At 48.3% G+C, this 18,732-nt stretch overlaps 1 long non-coding RNA gene across 2 annotated transcripts in view; it reads left to right on the top strand.

Moving 5' to 3' along the window:
• LOC103887965 overlaps window positions 1-14,886 on the top strand; it is a 72,607-nt gene extending 57,721 nt beyond the window's left edge. For both annotated transcript variants that reach the window (XR_004179105.1, XR_004179104.1), the window contains one exon: window positions 13,235-14,886. This is a non-coding gene — a long non-coding RNA (uncharacterized LOC103887965). The remainder of the gene's footprint in view (window positions 1-13,234) is intronic.
• The last annotated feature ends 3,846 nt before the right edge of the window (window positions 14,887-18,732 follow it).

Raw genomic sequence — 18,732 nt, 5'->3', positions numbered from 1 at the left:
GGATGGTAACATGGACCAAGAGTCTCCAGACCTGCTCCTGGAATAGCTCTGCCAATGACCTCCACTGTCTGGATGGGGTGACTGGGGGTGGTGGAGAAATCAGTCCCACTCACATCTGATGAACTGAGGGGTTTCCCAAAGGAAAGCCCAGCCATTTTAGCAGAAGACAGGAGCTTGATGCGCAAAACCGGCACATGCCCATCACAATGTCGTAAAGAGGGGTAAGCCAAGGGTTGTGGGGGCCCCGGGGGAAAATGTGCAGAACTCCGCCTTGAAGAGTCAGGAATGAAATCACTTCTGAGCTGGGCCTCAGAGCGTGAGTACTAGTTCTCTAGGAGGAGAGAAAAGAAGGGGAACTTGAAGTCCCAAGATAGGAGTCCATCAGATGAAATAGTAACTGTCCCACGCTGAAGCCTTAGCTAATGAGGCTTCGAGGGCTGTCCCCTCCCACTTCTATTTCCTTAGACTTTTCCAGACCCAGGAGAAGTGCTGCGGGAGGGGTTTCTGGCAGAGGACCACCCTGGCACCTGTCAGGGATACCCTGTTACCTTTGAGGTCTCAACTCCAAGGGACCCTTAGGGGCCCACATTCAGGCAGCTCCGGGAGTGCTGGAAATTAATACCCGTGGGGCAGACATTCACGAATGGAACATGGGATCTGGTGAGCAAATCCCTCTCCCTCTTTTCCAGGTAGACTGAACATACAGCAGCTGCTGTCCCATCTCCGAGAACGTTCTGCAAGACCGTGCAGTGGGGCTGGCCCCGGTCTATGCCCAGCTTGGTAGAAGCTTCCTTGTATTTTCTTTTCATCCTTTTCTGCCTCCTTCTCCTTTTTCCTCACTCCTGCAGCCTGGGATTGCACTTCTCCAACAAGTTTTAGCACATAAACTTTTGCCTCATCTTTGTTTTCTCGGAAACACAGGCAACTATGATTGTTGTTATTTTTCAGGAAACTCTGTCCAAGCTGAAATTGGATGATCCAAAGGACTTTGTCTCTGAAGTTTGATGGATAGCCGTGGTTGATTGGAAACAGCACTGAACTAAGATTCAGAAGACCCAGAAGGGGTCCCAGTTTCTCCATAATGGCTGCCTGTGCTTTTTTTTTTTGAGACAGGTCTTCACTGTGCCCACGCACAGGTGCAGTGGCACAATCTTGGCTGACTGCAAGCTCTGCCTCCCAGGTTCACGCCATTCTCCTGCCTCAGCCTCCTGAGTAACTAGGACTACAGGCGCCCGCCACCACACCTGGCTGATTTTTTGTATTTTTAGTAGAGACGGGGTTTCACGGCGTTAGCCAGGATGGTCTCGATCTCCTGACCTCGTGATCGGCCCGCCTTGGCCTCCCAGAGTGCTGGGATTGCAGGCGTGAGCCACCGCGCCCGGCGTGGCTGCCTGTTTTTAAGGAATCAAAGTGAACTCACCACGCGGCTCTGAGCCCATGGTGGCAGCCAGGGACCTGGAGCTCAGCACTCCACATCTTTACAACGTTCCCCGCAGACCTCACTGCCCTGACTCACAATTTCTTCCCCCAGTCTCTGACACAGTCAAGGCCATGGGTGTTAATCTGCCCATTTGACTGATCGAGAAGCTGAGCCCAAGGGAAAGGGGAAGAGAAAAGCTGGAGCCCACCAGGGTGGAGCGAGTGTGGGCAGAGCTGAGGTGCCGCACCGGAGACCCTGTCTCCAAGGCCATGACCACGGCAAGCCACGGGGCACTGACCGTCGGGGCAGCTGTGACATCACTGCCCTCATGTCCACCTGGTCCCTGGGCCAGTCCTGGTCAACGTTGACCAGGAGGGCCCCTGACAGGCCCTCACTCCAGCAGATTTTTGGGGAAGTCAGCTTCCATCAGCACGCGGAGGCCTTGCTGATCCCCTAAGTGCATTCCAAGGCTCTGGGAAACTAGAGGAGGAATCACTGCCACCACCTCCAGAACTTCATTGTGGGTGCGATTCTGAGCAGGCTGGGCTGGCTATGCACACCTACACATTTCCTCTCTGCTGAGGCTGCCTCGGGCACAACCTACTTCAGAAAGGCAGCATCTCCCCCTTTCTGGGGCGTGGACCCGATGGAAATACCCACAGGTGGTGGCATTTGCTCCATGCCCTCAACACGTGAAGTCACTTCTGATTTCACAGGAGTTGCTGGTGACATTGGGCTCTGATTGCCATGGGCTCAGTGAGGGGAAGGCGCTGCCTTCTGTCCTTCCCAGGGCTGCCTTCGAGGGTGACTTTCACCACAACTGGAAGGAAACAGCCACAGACTGCAGGGGCTGAGCTGACTCAGTCACTCAGTCAAATGTTTGTGAACTGTGAGCTGTTGAGGGGAGTCCAGAGAATTTGTCCCCAGTGACTTCCCCAGGAGCTCGTGATCCAGCTGAGGAGCCCAGAGGATAAAATAACTCTTTAATTCACTCTGCAGACATTTGCTGAGACCTCCTCCCACCGCCCTGTGTCAAGCACTGTCCTGGGCAGTGGGCCAGGGGTCACCGTCCTTTGCTCATGGAAATGAGAAAGCACCCAGCAGTGACACCGCAGGGCTTATCTGTGTGTGTGAGCAGCTCAGGTGTTATGGGAGCAGGTAGGAGCAGCAAACCCAGGACGGGTTTCCAGGAGGTTGTGCGGCTGTGATGATGAGGACTCGGGCAGATGAAAAGAGCAGGGAAAAGAGTTCCAGGCAGGGGAACTGCATGTACAAAATCCTGGAGGCAAGATGGTGCAGCAAAGTGAAGAACCTGAATGAAGTTCGGTGGGGTTTAAGCAGAGTGTTGGGGTGAGGATGACGAGGGAAGAAGGCAGGGGTTGGGGCTGGAGGAGCAGACAGTGCAGGGACTTCCCAGCCGTGTTGTGGCACGGGGGGTGTCTTTAAATGCAGTGGGAGACCTCAGTGAGGTTAGCAGGGATGTGATGTGGCCGGAAGGTCCTTCTGCCCATGGTATGGGGAATGGGGAGGAGGGGCTGCCCAGGGCCAGGGTGGTCTGTTAGGTGGTGAGGCCATCATGTGGATGAGAGAGGACAGTCACCTGAGCTAGGAGGGTGACAGCAGACGAAGAAGGAATGGAACAGAGCCAAGAGCCATTTAGCAGCCGACTCAGTAGGACTTGGGTTTGAGACAAGAGGGAGAGGAAGGAGACAAGGGATGGGAGAGCTGCCCAGGGTTCCGGATGGGCCTGGAAGGGATGGGGTCACCAGTCACTGAAGCAGTGACCCCCAAAGAGCCTACTTTGGGGGTGAATTTATAGGATTGAGTTGAAGGTGCCATGGGACTCCCATATGGACCTGCAGGTCTGAAGCCAGGAGAGTGGCTGGCTGGCGTGGCTAAGGAGGCCCCTGTGTATCAGTAGCCCAAGGGTGGCTGAGACCCCCAGGAGGGGGAACAGAGCAAATGTGAAGGCAGACTCCATGGAACCTGAGGGACGTCTGCGTTTAGGTCCCCTGCAGGAGGACGAGATGACAGAAGTTGCTGAGAAGGTCTGACCAGGTGGAGAGAGGAAAGAGAGGAGACAAGGAGGAAAGAGGCCCCAGGGCCACCCTCTGTAGACACCCAGGAGGGACTGGGCAGGTCCTTGTGGGGAGCACAGGGAGCTCCACAGGAAAGGCTCCGGGGAACAGGGCCGGGAAGCCCAGTGGGAGTGCCGGAGTGAGTGGTGGTGAGGCAGGGGTGTGGACATTGCCTGGGAGACGCAGAATTTCCTTAAAGGCAGGGATGAGGGCTGCAGGGGGACTTGAGGAAAATGTATATGCAGTCATCCCTCCATATCCACAGGGTACTGCTTCCAGAACCTCTTGCAAATACCAACATTCACAGATGCTCAGGTCCCTAATACAAAATGGCCTAGTATTTGCATATAACCTACGCATATCCTCCCATGCACTTTAAATCATCTCTAGATTACTTATAACCCCTAACAGAATGTAACTGCTATGTAAATAGTTGTTATACGGTATTGCTTAGGGAATCATGACAAGGAAAACAGTCTGTGCATGTTCAGTACAGACGCACATTTTTTTCAAACATTTTTGATCAGCAGTTGCTTGAATCCATGGACGTGGAACCCACCCACAGATGCAGAGGGCGGATTGAATACGGAAGGGTAGAAACCTGTGCAGTGTCCATAGTCTACAGAGAGGCCTGGGCTGTGGGAGGCAAGCTGGGCAGGGCATTCCAGGCACAGGAAAATCCCCAGAGCTCGGGTTTACTGAGCCCATCCTGTGCAGGTCTGGATCTGAACGCTGTGCCTGCGGCATCTCACTGAAGCCCCCTCCCACACCACGAGGCAGGTCCATCATGTCACCCATTTTACAGGGGAGGAGACTGAGGCCAGAGAGGGCAAATAACCTCCCCACAGTCACACAGCTTGGAAGGGGCCGAGTCAGGGTTCCAAGGACAGCCTGCACCCCTCCCTGCTGCTCTGTAGCCTGGCTCAGCTGCAGGAGCCAAGCCTCAGGGCGGGTTGTGGTTTGGGGCACCCCGTGGCGATGTGTGCACAGGGCCAGTGAAGCGCAGGACTGGGGATGGGGGTGGCCATGTGCAGCGTTGCTGGTTTCCGTGGCAGAAAGAGTCGCGGCACCCAGGGCTGAAGACTCGGGTTCCTCTCTGCTGAGCCTCCTTTGGGTCAGCGACTGGGTTCCTGATTGCCCCCTGGGCTCTGGTCTAGCAGATTCTTTCACACCCAGTCCTGGTGGGAAACAGAGGCATGCAGGGCAGGGGTTTGGGGCAGAATTAAGGAAACTGGGAGCACCCGGGACCAGCAAGAGAGGGAGCTGCCCAGAGCCCAGGGCTGGAGGGGTGGGTGGAGGGGAGTTCATGGGCAGCCCAGGGAGAGCCCTGCAGGGAAGGGGCTGCCCACAGGGCTGCGGTCACCCCACAGGGAGAGTAAGGAAGAGGCACCCTGACCTTTCCCCTCCTGTCCTTAACCTTTAGGGGAGCCTCCCTTTTGCTGAACCCCAACTGGACGCCAGAGGGCAGGGAGACCAGGAGATGCGGTTCTCAGGGGTCAGTTCTGGGACAGGGAGCCCCGGGCAGAGAAGGAGTCCAGGCCTTGGGGAGGGAGAATGAGAACCAGCAGCTGAAGCATCTGCATCTTGTCCCCACACTTGTGCCCCAGGCTGCAGGCACATCGGGTACCAGCCAGGGGAGGAGAGGGAACTTTGGAGCCCAGGGAAAGCAGGTAGGGAGGAGGAGATTTAAGGGGAGTGGGAGATTTGTGACCAGGGAGTGGAGGGAGGGAAGCAGTGACTGAGGAGCACTGAATGGGCTCATGCTCAGCGTGAAGTGAACATGGGTTATTCTCAAAGTCTAGTTGTGATGCATTAATTTTTGGGTCAGTGTACACACCCTTGTTGCCAAGGTCCAACTGCCCAGCCCATCTGTGTGCCCTGGCCAGCAGCTGTCGTGGCCTGGGTTCTCCTTTGTGGGGCTTGTAAATTCTGCTCAGATGAATGCAGTGTGGAGACTTGGGAGCCTTTGTGTATGTGGTGGGGAGCTGAGGGGAGTCCAGATAGTAATACTGTAGGATGATTCCACTTTTCCCTCTACTTGAGTTTACGAATCATTTTAGACTGTTAGGGACTGGGAATTTTCCAGCAGCTCCACCTGACCAGGTACAAATTGAGAAGTGATCTTAGGTTCACACTGCGGTCACTCTCGGCTGTGACACGAAGCGTGAGTCATATTTCATGCCTGGGCCTCCTGCCTGAAAACAGTGTCAGCTTCTGAGAAAATACAGCCCACGTGCAAGGGATCATTACAATTCCTCACAAAATGAAGACGCCCCGTCTTTGTAACCCTCCCAGCACAAAGCGAGATCTGTCTTCCCAGGCTTCCCAGCATCGTTAGGTTGTCAACCAAAATTGACTGAGGACTTCATATTCTCCGGCTGGAGAGGTGGTAGGTGATGCTGGGACCATTAACACTTAGAATGGGAATTCTAACATCTAAAGGAGAAGGAAGAAAACTTAACTAAAACACACACTTTTCAGAAGACACGGGTATAACCACAACAAAATACATCATTTATTTTATTATTATTATTTTTTTTGTGAGACGGAGTCTCGCTCTGTCGCCCAGGCTGGAGTGCAGTGGCCGGATCTCAGCTCACTGCAAGCTCTGCCTCCCGGGTTTACGCCTCAGCCTCCGGAGTAGCTGGGACTACAGGTGCCCGCCACCTCGCCCGGCTAGTTTTTTGTATTTTTTAGTAGAGACAGGGTTTCACCATGTTAGCCAGGATGGTCTCGATCTCCTGACCTCGTGATCCGCCCGACTCGGCCTCCCAAAGTGCTGGGATTACAGGCTTGAGCCACCGCGCCCCGCCAAAATACATCATTTATAATGGAAGCACTTTCCTGGAGATGGAGACTCAGGGAACTGGAAACTTTGGCATGTTCATCTGGTACCGTGACATCACACATATGTCCTTCTTGTACATTTTAAAATCTTGTCTCTGTCTACTTCTTGAGGGTGCCCTGAAGAGACACTTCTCCTTGTGTTTCTTTCATAACTTCTAAAATGTCCCCATGATACTTATTCCTTTTTGAGAATTTTTAAAATTTAATTTAATTTTTAAAAATTTTATTTCAATAGTTTTTGGGGTACAGGTGGTTTTGGGTTACATGAATTAGTTATTTAGTGGTGATTTCTGAGATTTTGGTGCACCCGTCACCTCAGCAGTGTACACTGTACCCGGTATGTAGTTTTTTTTTTTTTTTTGAGACGGATTCTTGCTCTGTCACCCAGGCTGCAGTGCCGTGGCATGATCTCAGCTCACTACAACCTCCACCTCCTGGATTCAAGCCATTCTCCTGCCTCAGCCTCCCAAATGGCTGGGATTACAGGGGTGCACCACCACACCCAGCTAATTTTTGTATTTTTAGTAGAGATATGGTTTTACTATGTTGGCCAGGCTGGTCTCGAACTCCTGACCTCGTGATCCACTGGGCTCGGCCTCCCAAAGTGCTGGGATTACAGGCGTGAGCCACTGTGCTTGGACCTGGTATGTAGTCTTTTATCCCTCAGCCCCTCCCAACTTTCCCCCCTCGTCCCCAAAGTCTATTATATCACTTATGCCTTTGCATCCTCACAATTTAGCTCCCACTTACAAGTGAGAACGTAACAATATTTGGTTTTTCATTCCTGAGTTACTTCGCTTAGAATAATGGCCTCCAGCTCCATCCAAGTTGCTACAGAAGACATTATTTTATTCCTTTTTATGGCTGAGTGGTATTCCATGGTGTATGTATACCACATTTTATTTTATTTTTTTAAGATGAAATCCATACTTTATTTTTTTCCCAACTTTTATTTTAAGTTCAGGGGTACAGGGGCAGGATGTGCAGGTTTGTTACATAGGTAAACGTGTGCACGGTGGTTTGCTGCACAGATCATCCCTAGCTATGAAGCCCAACATCCCTTAGGTGTTCTTCCTGATGCTCTCCCTCCTCCCACTCCCCACCCTCTGACAGGACCCAGTGTGTGTTTTCCCTCACATGTGTTCATGTGTTCTCATCACTCCGCTCCCACTTATAAGTGAGAACATGTGGTATTTGGTTTTCTGTTCCTGTATCAGTTTGCTGGCAATAATGGCTTCTAGCTCCACCCATGTCATTGCAAAACACATGATCTCATTCTTTTTTATGGCTGCATAGTATTCCACAGTATACCACTTTCTCTTTATCCACTTGTTGGTTGATGGACATTTAGGTTGGCTCCATATCTTTGCAGTTGCAAATTGTCCTGCTATAAACATGCGTGTGTATGTGTCTTTTTCATATAAAGACTTATTTTCCTGTGGGTAGTCACCCAGTAATGGGATTGCTGGATCGAATGGTAGTCCTACTTTTAGTTCTTTAAGGAATCTCCATACTGTTTTCCACAGTGGCTGTACTAATTTACATTCCCACCAGCAGTGTAAAAGTGTTCCCTTTTCACCATATCCATGCCAACATCCATTGTTTTTTGACTTTTTAATTATGGCCATTCTTGCAGGAGTAAGGTGGTATCTCACTGTAGTTTTAATTTGCATTTGCCTGATGATTAGTGATGTTGGACCTTTTTTCCTATGTTTGTTGGCCATTTGTATATCTTCTTTTGAGAAATGTCTATTCATATCTTTTGCTCACTTTTGATGGGATTATTTGTTTTTTTCTTACTGATTTGTTTGAGTTTCTTGCAGATTCTGGATATTAGTCCTTTGCATGTCACTTGTTTCTTGACTTGTCTAGATTTTGACAGGTGGCCAGAAAGACTCCTTTTTTCTGAACTGGGAAAAGTTCTACTAAAGGAAGATCCTTCTTGGAGAGCATCGGAGAGTCATTTGTCTGTTATTTTGGTCTTTTCAGGGATATGCTGAGTGTTGCTTTTCTACTAGTTACAGACCCCATATCTCTGCCCACATGTATGCCAAAAATTAGGCCATTCCCATTCCAGTGACTCAGCAGTGAAGAAGTCACCCATCTCGGGTTTAAAATTAACTGCAGTATGCGAAAGAGACAGTTCCGCCTGGAGGGGAGGTAAGCGGTAAGCACATTTTGTAACATAAAAAACATTCTGGGATGGAAATCTGGAAAACTGGAAAGTGGAGGAAGCAAGAGCTGCCAATTTAGGGGCAGAAAATGTTATGTAGCTTAAAACTCTTTAGGAATATATTATCAAAAGATCTTTTCCCTGTGATGTTATTTTGGGAATCTCTTTTATACTGGCTGACGGGCTTCCACTTAGCATTTCACTGACTTGAGAAATCACAGCGCTCAAATTACAGCCTCTTACAAAAAAGGGAGCTGGTCTGTGAATGGTGCCTAATCAATACATTCATTTCTATACCCATCTCCGTCTTATCTCGGATGATCGGGGTGAAAATGTTCATGAGTGATTTACTTTGAAATCAAAGAGCAGGAAGATGAAAGGAGTGAGCCCCGGAGTGTGCTCCTCTCTTCTTCTTTATCCTCTTCTTCTTCCTGGGCCATCCACTGTTGGAGGAGGTGGCTGGACACTGCCTGGCCCAAGGGTGGTGAACTTGACTGACCTGCTTTGAGGTTTCAGAAGGACTGAGAAAACCAGGAAGACCTGTGCTTTCTGCTATTGATGGTGAGAGAAAACCAGTCTCTCAATGTGCCCCTGACCCAGTGCCTTTGTCTATCCGTAGCATGAGATGCTTCTTAGGAGCCCATTTCCAAGAAATACAGACAAGGAAGGGCTCAGTTTTAAAATACAGAGATATGTTAGTTTTGCCATCTTGTTAATATGTAGCACAACAACCCAAAATTCAGTGACATGCAACAACAAATGTTTATTTTCACACTCAAGGGCCTAGAGTGGAAATGGGTTTGACTGATCCTGGCTCAGGCTGCAGACCAGTTGGGCTTGGCTACAGGCTGTAAGATGATCTCAGTTCAGTTTTATGCCTCTCTTGTTCTGGGACCTTGGCTAGAAGAAGAACAATTGCTTGAAGAAATACTTACATGTGCAATTTGTGTTGGATGTACCAGCTTTGCTCAGGTGGATTCTATGCAAAGTCTTCTCACATGGCTCAAAGCAAGTTACACGACCAAGCTCAAAGTGTGTGGGGTGGGACATCCCCTCTGCCCATGTGGGAGGGCCCTGCAGAGGTACATGACAAAAAGTCACAGTGTATAACCCTCTTACAGAGGCACGTAAGATTAGTATCAATTACCGGATATGCTACAAAAATCTGCCCCCAGTGTATCTTCAACAAAGAATGCTTTCCCAAAATAGCTTCATAAGTGATGCACTTCAGTTGTTTCCAATTCATGGCATGAGCGGCTTTGAACTGAAGTAACAGAAACCTCCATGGGAACCATTCCTATAACACCCATTAAAGAGAACGCAGCCCCGGAAGTGACTGCCATATGGGTTTGTCAGGCTCAGCTGGGAGTCGTTTCTGGCTGGTTAATTTTCTCTCATTAAGATTTTTAAGTGATTATTCAAGAATAGCTCAACAGAGTTAAAACTACAAATGAATTTCCTAAGGAGTCAAATTGATATGTTAAAATGAATATTTTTGTATCCATTAGTATAAATTTATATGCATAATGTCCTTTATTTCAACCAATATTTCCTGATGGGTAGTACCCATTCACTGTAACATGAAAAATAACTTTAGGCATTATTTGGACAGGTTTTGTTGTTGTTGTTGTTTTGTTTTTGTCTTTTTTTTTTTTTTGAGATGGAGTTTCACTCTTGTTGCCCAGGCTGGAGTGCAATGGTGTGATCTCAGCTCACTGCAACCTCTGCCTCCCGGGTTCAAGCGATTTTCCTGCCTTGGCCTCCCGAGTAACTGGGATTACAGGCACCTGCTACCACGCCTGGCTAATTTTTGTATTTTTAGTAGAGAAGAGGTTTCACCATGTTGTCCAGGCTGGTCTTGAACTCCTGACCTCAGGTGATCCACCTGCCTCGGCCTCGCAAAGTGCTGGGATTACAGGTGTAAGCCACTGTGCCTGGCCTATTTGAACAATTTTTAAGTTATGTATATGTCCTTATAGTGTATTAGTCTGTTCTTGTGCTACTGATAATATCAAGTGTTCTGTTTGAATATATTTATTTACATAATATGTCTTATTAGTAATTTATAAACAAAAGAAGTTTAATTGACTCACAATTCAGCATGGCTGGAGAAGCCTCAGGAAACTTACAATCATGGCAGAAGGGGCCAAACATGTCCTTCTCCTCATGGCAGCAGGAAGGAGAAGTGCAGAGTGAAGGGAAGGAAAAGCCCCTTAGAAAACCATCAGATCTCGTGAGAACTCACTCACTATCACGTAAACAGCATGGAGGGAGCTGCCTCTGTGATTCCAGTACTTCCCTCCAGGGTCCTCCCACAACATGTGGGGATTATGAGAACTACAGTTCAAGATGAGATTTGGGTGAGGATACAGTCGAACCATATCATATAGTAACCTTCAACTTATAGCAAATAATACTAGTTTTATTTTACAGTGGTGATATCAAGTGTTCTGTCTGAATATATTTATTTACATAAAAAAGTGAGTCAAATTAAAGAAAAAAGTAAAACATAGTACAAGTGTGGTATAGATAGGGCAAAAATTTTGAGGAAGTTTTTGAAACACTTTCCTGAACGCTATGAAGATGTGCCTTGAATTTAGGTGACCAGTGTCTCTTCACAAGGATGCCTGTTATCATTTTCCTTCTAGAAGTAGCCACACATTTCAACCTGCTCCTTTGGTCCTCTTGGTGTGCCTCATCACCCTCTTCACAGGTCTTATGGTGACTCTATCAGTCCCATGGGCCACGTTTACTGCTTTGTCTCTGGTCATCTCTAGAGGACCCTGTGGTGGGCCATGCTGTCAGCACTGGAGATGCAACTAACAGATAAGATTGCCAGATTCAGTCCAGGACCATGCAATATTTAAACATTCGTTGTGTAACTGGGCAGGCATCCTGTGCTTTTATTTGCTAAATCTGGTCACCCTACAAGACTCCCTTACAAAGGTGATGCATGGTTATTGGCCCAAGCTCTGGAGCTGGAGTTATAGGTTCAAGGTGAGGCTGTACCACCTACAAGCTAGTTACATGAGCTCTTGGGGCCTCTGCTTTCTCCTGTTTGTGCTTGGGATAGTAGATAACAATATCTTCCTCAGAGGGTATTGACAGTATTAAGTAGATGAATACCCAAATAAGCACTTGGAAGACTGTCTAGGCACAGAGCAAACACTCAACTTGATGTTGTTGATAAACTTCAGGTTTTCTGACGTGTAGACAAGGTGGCATCCTCTCAACTCACAGTGCCATTTGGTCGTATGAGAATCCAGCCAGCAAGGCGACAGTCTATCTTGTGCTTTACTTGTCTACTTGAGGAGCTTTGGGGGTCTTCAGGACATGGGGTGTCCCAGCACTATCATCAACCTATGAAAAAACCCATTTTAAAACAGCTTTGCTGGGCATAGTGCCTCACAGTTATAACTCAGGTACTTTGGGAGGCTGAGGCAGGAGTTCAAGACCAGCCTGGGCAACATAGTGAGACTCCATATCTACGAAAAAAATATTTAAAAATTAGCCAAGTATGGTGATGGATGCCTGTAGTCCCAGCACTCAGGAGGCTGAATGGGGAGGCTCGCTTGAGCCAGGAGTTCAAGGCTGTGGTGGGCTATGATTGTGCCACTGTCCAGCCTGGGTAACAGAGCAATACTCTGTCTCTAAAATAAAAAAAATTAAAAACGTAACAAAATAGCATCCCCTAAGTAAGATAAAGTAAATCAACCAGAAGGCCTCTTAGAAATAACTCCCAAACCAGCGAAGATTTTAAGCATGCGAACTGCTCTTTTGGGCAAAAAAGTCGCAGGTTGCTTCTTTTAGGAAAGGGAAAAAAATCAGGGCCTAAGTATGACCCAGGTAAATGGTGAATACTTTAACATAAGCCAGCATTGTGTGCGACCTCCAGTTCTGAGCTTTATTTGTCTGAGGTTTATGGAGGTAAAGTGACTCAGCAGAGAAAGCAAATTCAAACTCCCAGGCGATTTCTTTTTAATGAGCTACTCAGATGTGTAATTTGAGTCAAACCAGACCCTGCCACGTTGTAACAAAAGGATTATAAAGTTAAATAAAAAAGGGGAAGCAATGTTTCATCTCCCTTTTATACATGCTGATGCATCTGAAAATTAAGAAAGAATTAAAAGATAATTAAAGAGCTCTTCCAAATTATGCAAAGTTCAGGGAACACAGGCAGTCACTAATGCAAGAGATGGGAAAAGTAGAAGGTAAAGTAGTCTTTTGAAAGAAAGCAGAATATATGTTTATGTTGGAATTCATGCCTGGGTGAGTTTCCTTTTTTCTGAAGGATAATCACAAATTCCACCTGAAGCAGGTTCAGTACAGAACTCACTTCCATCTAAACCAAACCATAAGCCTGGAGGGGCTGTGGACAGCGTCTTTGCCTGGGATCCCCCACATGCAGGACCTGAGACAAGAGCAGGTGGATTATTTCCCAGACATGATCCCAGGATCTGGATTTGGGCGACTGGCAAGAATAAACTGCAGGAAGAGGAAAAGCCAGTCTAGGATGTGTTTTGAGCTGACTACCAAATATGTTGGTTTTTAAAACATGCTGCATGGTTTTAAACACTCCTCCCATGAAAGGTGGGTTTAGGTACCTTGTCCTTCAATCTGAATGGGCTCATTTTGCTATGTTACCTCCTTGTTTTGCTAAGTTATGAAAAGCCACAGAGTAACTGCTAAGTTCTCTCTCCTCCTTCCTTCTTGCAGCATGGCTCTTCTAAACAGCAAAACATTGCTTCAAAAGCTTGAGTCTGGGTTCTTTTGCTGTAACAGCAGTGAATTTGAGCCATTAGAAAATTCCATGCTCTTGGACAGAGATTGGATCACAGTTGGGCATGTGAGACTCAATTCTGAGACTTTTGTTGAAACAGTGGGACAGAAAATTTATTTTTCTCTCAGAGCTCCTGAAGATGTGAATAGGCGCTAAGACAAAAGACCTTGCCCAAGAATGGGATTCACAGAGAACAAGTCATAGCTAGGAGGTTGGGGGGCGGGGGGTATCACTTCCTGATACCATCATTTGAGTACCTGGATCCAGCCATGCCTGAAGCTGTTGCTCTTGGACTTTTTAATGATATGAGCCAATTACTCCTCATTATGCCTTTTTTAATAAGATAAATTTTTATTTAGATTCCATCAGTTGGAATTAGGACAGTCTGACTAAAACAGACCAACCTGGGAAAGATCTTAGATTCTCTGATACATGCTAAACTTACTGGTAGGAGACTTCAACTATAAGACCACACAGAGAAAATCCCCCCTGGCCAGAACAAAATATTCCCTCTTAATTCAGACTAATTGGGGTTTTCATTTTAACATTGTTCTCACTTTTGCAGGACTCAAAGTAGACCATGGTGTTCATTATGATCCCCTGATGTTGTAAAAATCCAGTGGCTTCCTATGAATATGGAGACTTCACAGGCTGAACCACGCCTGAAGCACATTCGTCTCTTTATCCTTTATCTTTTCTTATAAGACAAAGAAAATAAATACAACATGTAAAATTACGAATGTTCATCAGAAACAGATACATAAGATGCAAGTTAAAATCTTAAGTTTTTGACATTACAAAATGATATTATTTTGTCTGGGCTTCCTTTTTATAATCCAAGTGCTTTCTTCTCATCCGTTGTGAGATCAAAAATTAACTTTAGGGTAGCTTTTTATTCCTTCCTAAAGACCGGCTTTAATTCTCCCATGGCTCCATGTCTACTAAAGACATTTGAAGAGGATGCATTCAATGCTTGTAACAATGCTTAAAAATTTTTCTTCAAAACGATTTTAGTTTTGGCAAGATTTAGAACCCATAAACACACGCTGATATGCATTCTCTTACTATTTGCACATCTCCTTAAAACCCAGTGATTTTCCTTTGTTTTAGAGTTAGATTTATGCCCATTCTTGTTCATCTTATAGTTTGCTGCCACAAAACAAAAATCAGTTTAAAAAGAAAAAAACAGTTCCTATGTCCTTCCCCAATAACCTCTGAATATATATAGATATATCTCTCATATATATGACAAATCTGCTCTGAGTTTATGAAGCCTCTTTTTTTCTGGAAGGAATAAAATGGACCTTGAAAATCTATATCGCAATGTGTCTATCACGGAGGAGGAAAAGGCCTTCAGGCATTCATAGCTTCACATTCAGGGCTGCCAGGAGCTGCGATGGTGAGAAGCAGGACTGCATCCTTCCCATGAGAGAAACAGGCACCTTCAGGCAGGATCTTAGAAAAGTGTAAAAAAATGACTTCTTCATGGAAGCTGGAACTTTGCTTAACGTGAATAAGGGTGACTCACTGCTTTGTGAAATTGTATATCTGTAATAATAAAAGAAGCCCTACAGTGTCCATTTATAATTCTTTTTTTTTTTTTTTTTTTTGCTTTGCATTCTTTTTAGCTGGGGAAAATGTACAATGACCCCGTAGTAGGTTCCTGACATTCTTCACACAGGCTGACTTTCATCTCAAGATGCTGGGACGCATCTTGAGGACCTCTTGCCTTGTGGCTGCAACATAAGAGGCAGCATGGATTCTTCACCTCTGTCTGCCTTTGGGTCCTACAGAGCAGGCGGCTGTCTGGGGGCTGGTGGACGAGGCCCCAGCAGGGTGAGCACATGGTCTCTGGGCCTCCTCTACCAGGAAACCTAAGCTTTACTTTGCCAGGTTCCCGCTGCTCTGGCTCCATCTGGAACTCCCATGAACTCACCAAAGAGTTAGTCCCGCCCTCCTGGCAAACTCAGGGCAAGTCCTCCAAAGACCATGGCCAACCAGGAGTGAATCCTTTATCTGGCCAGGAAATGAAGCCCAAGACTTTTTTGGGGGGGGCTGCTTTGTTGGAGAAAGGCCTGTGGGAGGGAGCCCTGGGGACACAACCTGCCCTGCAGGCCCACCTCTAACCTGGGAAAGTTCCCCACCGCCTGTGCTTCCCCAGCAGGGAGGGGGCTAAAAGCAGCTCTGTCTTCATAGGTCCTGGGAAGCATGAACTGGTTGGTGCGTGCTGAGCATTGCAAACTGGCACGTGGTAGGGCTACCCTGTCTGAGTTATTTTTATGTTGGTAATTATTATAGCCAAAGGGGAGTTTCCAGTGCTGATCTGAGAAAGTTACCAGCGCCCACAAAAGGGAAAAAGTAGACAGAGGCTGAATTCTTAGCAGGATGCTCTTGTGCCCAATAGCCAACATCAAGGAGCACTCATGACATAAAAGCTTAAACAGGCAAAACCGGCTGAACATGTGGTGCCCCGTCAATAGAACATCAGAACACATCTGTGAATCTTTTGTTATCTGAATGTTCAGAGTCCTCTCTCTCCTGTCTTACCTTCCCCTTCCTTCCTTCCTTCCTTCCTTCCTTCCTTCCTTCCTTCCTATTTCATTTACAAGATGACTCAGTCTCTCATGCAATCCCTTGGGTCTCCTGAGAAGTACAACAGCCTGACTAATGAAGAATGTGTCCTGATTAAGCCGGGTATCTGAAATCTTGACATGTTTCTGCAGTTAAATTTATTTCCAGTTGATAGCCCAGGCTTAGGGGGAGGGTTGGGGCTAAGAAAGCACAGCCTTGTTCAAATGCAAATGGCGATCTTGAAGGACTCTGTACGAACCTCTAACCATTCTCCCTCCTGCGATTGAGGGTGCCACTGAGGATGGTGACAGGCGAGACGCTCTCTGAAGGAATTGTTCCGCTCCTGCCCGTTTCCTTCATATATCCCGGGCTCGGCTCTGCCCAGGCAGCAGCAGATCTGGGTCTCATGCTGTTTTGCGGTCTGCCTGCGGCTCAGTCCCTGGCTTGGGCCTGGTGTATGGGAACCAGGGTGCTGGTCCCTCCATACCCACGGCCTCCTGTCCAGAAGGCCCTTGGGAGGGCAGCCTGGAGGCTCAGTCATTGGTGCCTCTCAGGCTTTCAGATCTGGCAACTTTTCAACAAAGCCAGGAAAGACAGTGTCCACTTCCCAGTTGGTGGCGCCACCAAACGCCCGGTTCCTCAAGCCAGTGAGCAGGCGGCATCCTCAGGCCCTCCCTCGTCTTCCAGCTGCCATGGAATCCATTCAATTGAAAATGCACCCCTGTCTGTCCACTCCTCTCCACATCCTGCTGCGGTCCCCAAGTCTGCACCTCTGTCCTCACCTGGGTCATTACAACAGCCCCCATGGGCCCTCCTGCTCCCACTCCTCTTCCCACGCCTGAAATCTACTCTCTGCACACACCCAGAGTGAGCTCCTGAAAATGACCACATGACCCTGAGCGGATGTTTCAGCGGCTCCCACTGCACTGGGAACAGCACACTCCACCTCCTCATCACCTCCTACAAGGCCCAGCAGAGTCCTGCTGGCTCCCCAGATCACTTCCTGCTACCTCCCGTCATTCTCCCATCCCAGCCGCACTGACCTCCAGCTCCTCCTCCTACTCCCCAGTCCTCCTGCCCTGGGGCCTGTGCACCTGCTGCTCCTGTGTCCTGGAATGCTCTTCCCACAGCCGCCCTGTGACCTGCGCCCTCTTGCCCTTTGTTCTTCACTTGGGTGTCATGCACTCAGAGAACGCCCCGACCTTCCCAAGGAAGCCCTCTGCACTCCAACGCCATGTCCCCGTGACCTGCACAAAACTGTCACCATCTGGAATTGATTCCCTCTCTTCCTGTGGTGCTATTGTCATTTGCACCCACAGGAATGTCACACGCATGAAGAGTGGAATTTCATGTCTGTTCGCTGCTGGATCCCTGCTGTAAGTAAGAAAGGGCCTGTGGCAGAGTGAGCTCTGGATGAGGATTTGCTGAGGAATTGAATGCAGGAAAGACTCAGAGAATGGAATGCTGAGAATTCTACAGTAAATATTTGAATCCTAGAGTGTTGGAGTCAGGAGAAGCCCTTGGAAGACATTTAGGCAAACCCATTCATTTGCAACGGAGTAAACTGAGGCTGAGGAGGAAAAAGTGACTTGCTCCACATCCCAAAGCCCGAGGGTCTTCTCCCTGCTCTGATGGGAGATGGACCCCCTTTGTGCTGTTGTGTGTTTAAGGGTGATGTGTAGCTGGAGGGTGAAGGGGCTTCTTCTACTCTATGACTGGTTGCTTACGAAAATAGGGACAAAAGGCACAAGTTTGTTAAAATGCAAATGACTGAATGCAACCTCATTTAGGAGACACAGAGCTGTTGTTTGGATTAACAGAGGAACAGAGAGGCTGCCCTGAGGATGAGGAGATAAGAAGGGGCTTAAAGGTAGGTGAGCCCCAAATGTGACCTTCAACTCCTGGGAGGCCATAGGCAAGGACACAGCCAAGGCAAAACCCTCAAGAATTTAATTCACAGACAGAAACATTCACTGACCACCCTCCCAGCCTGACATCTTTCCAGAGACAAGTCCGAGTGTGTGTTCCCGGCCGAGACTCTTCCTTCAGCTTCTGTGTAAGCTTCCTGGGTCCGCTCTACCAACCACAAACTGGTGGCTCAAACCATCAGAACGCTTTTCCTTACAGTTCAGGAGGCCCGAAAGCTGGAGTCCGGGTATTTGCAAGGTCGGTCCTTCTGGAGGCTCCAGGGAGAACCTGTTCCCCGCCTCCTCGCATGCTCCCGCGGTCCCTGGAAACCTTGGGAACCTTGGCTGGCAGATGCTTGGCTTTGATCTCTGCCTCTGTGGTCACACGATGTCCTCCCCATGTGTCCTCACGCGGCCTGCTTACAAGGACACAAGTCACTGCATCCAGGGCCCACCGTAATCCAATGTGGCTTCGGTTTTACTTAACTAAGTACATTTGCAAAGGCCCTGTTTCCAACTAAGACATACTCTGAGGTTCTGGATGGACATGAGTTTGCCGGGGACATTCTTCAACCCAGGACAGCTTCCCGTTACCCCCCAATTAGCATCCAAACCCCTCCCATGACTGAGGCTGCAGGGCGGATGTGGGTGAAGGTGCAGAGCTGGATGGCCAGGTGAGCACCCAGCGGGCCACCACCCCACCTGCCTGTGCTCAGCAGGTCAGGGTCCCAGCTCTCCACTCCCTGCAAGAGACTGGCACACCCCCTCCTTGCCCTGTGCTGTCCCAGGGCCCCCTCCTCGCCCTGTGCAGTGATGGGGGCTGGGCCAGGTGACCTGCTCTGGGAGATGCAGCCCTTGTGGTTCTGATGCAGGCGGGGGCTGGGGATGCGCCTGGGGCTCTGGTTTGGTTCTGGGCTTCTGCCATTCACCACAAGACGACCCTGAGGAGCAGCTGC

Source organism: Papio anubis, chromosome 16 (assembly GCF_008728515.1).
Source record: "Papio anubis isolate 15944 chromosome 16, Panubis1.0, whole genome shotgun sequence".
Taxonomy (NCBI): Eukaryota; Metazoa; Chordata; class Mammalia; order Primates; family Cercopithecidae; genus Papio; species Papio anubis.
This window is presented reverse-complemented; position numbering and strand designations above follow the sequence as displayed.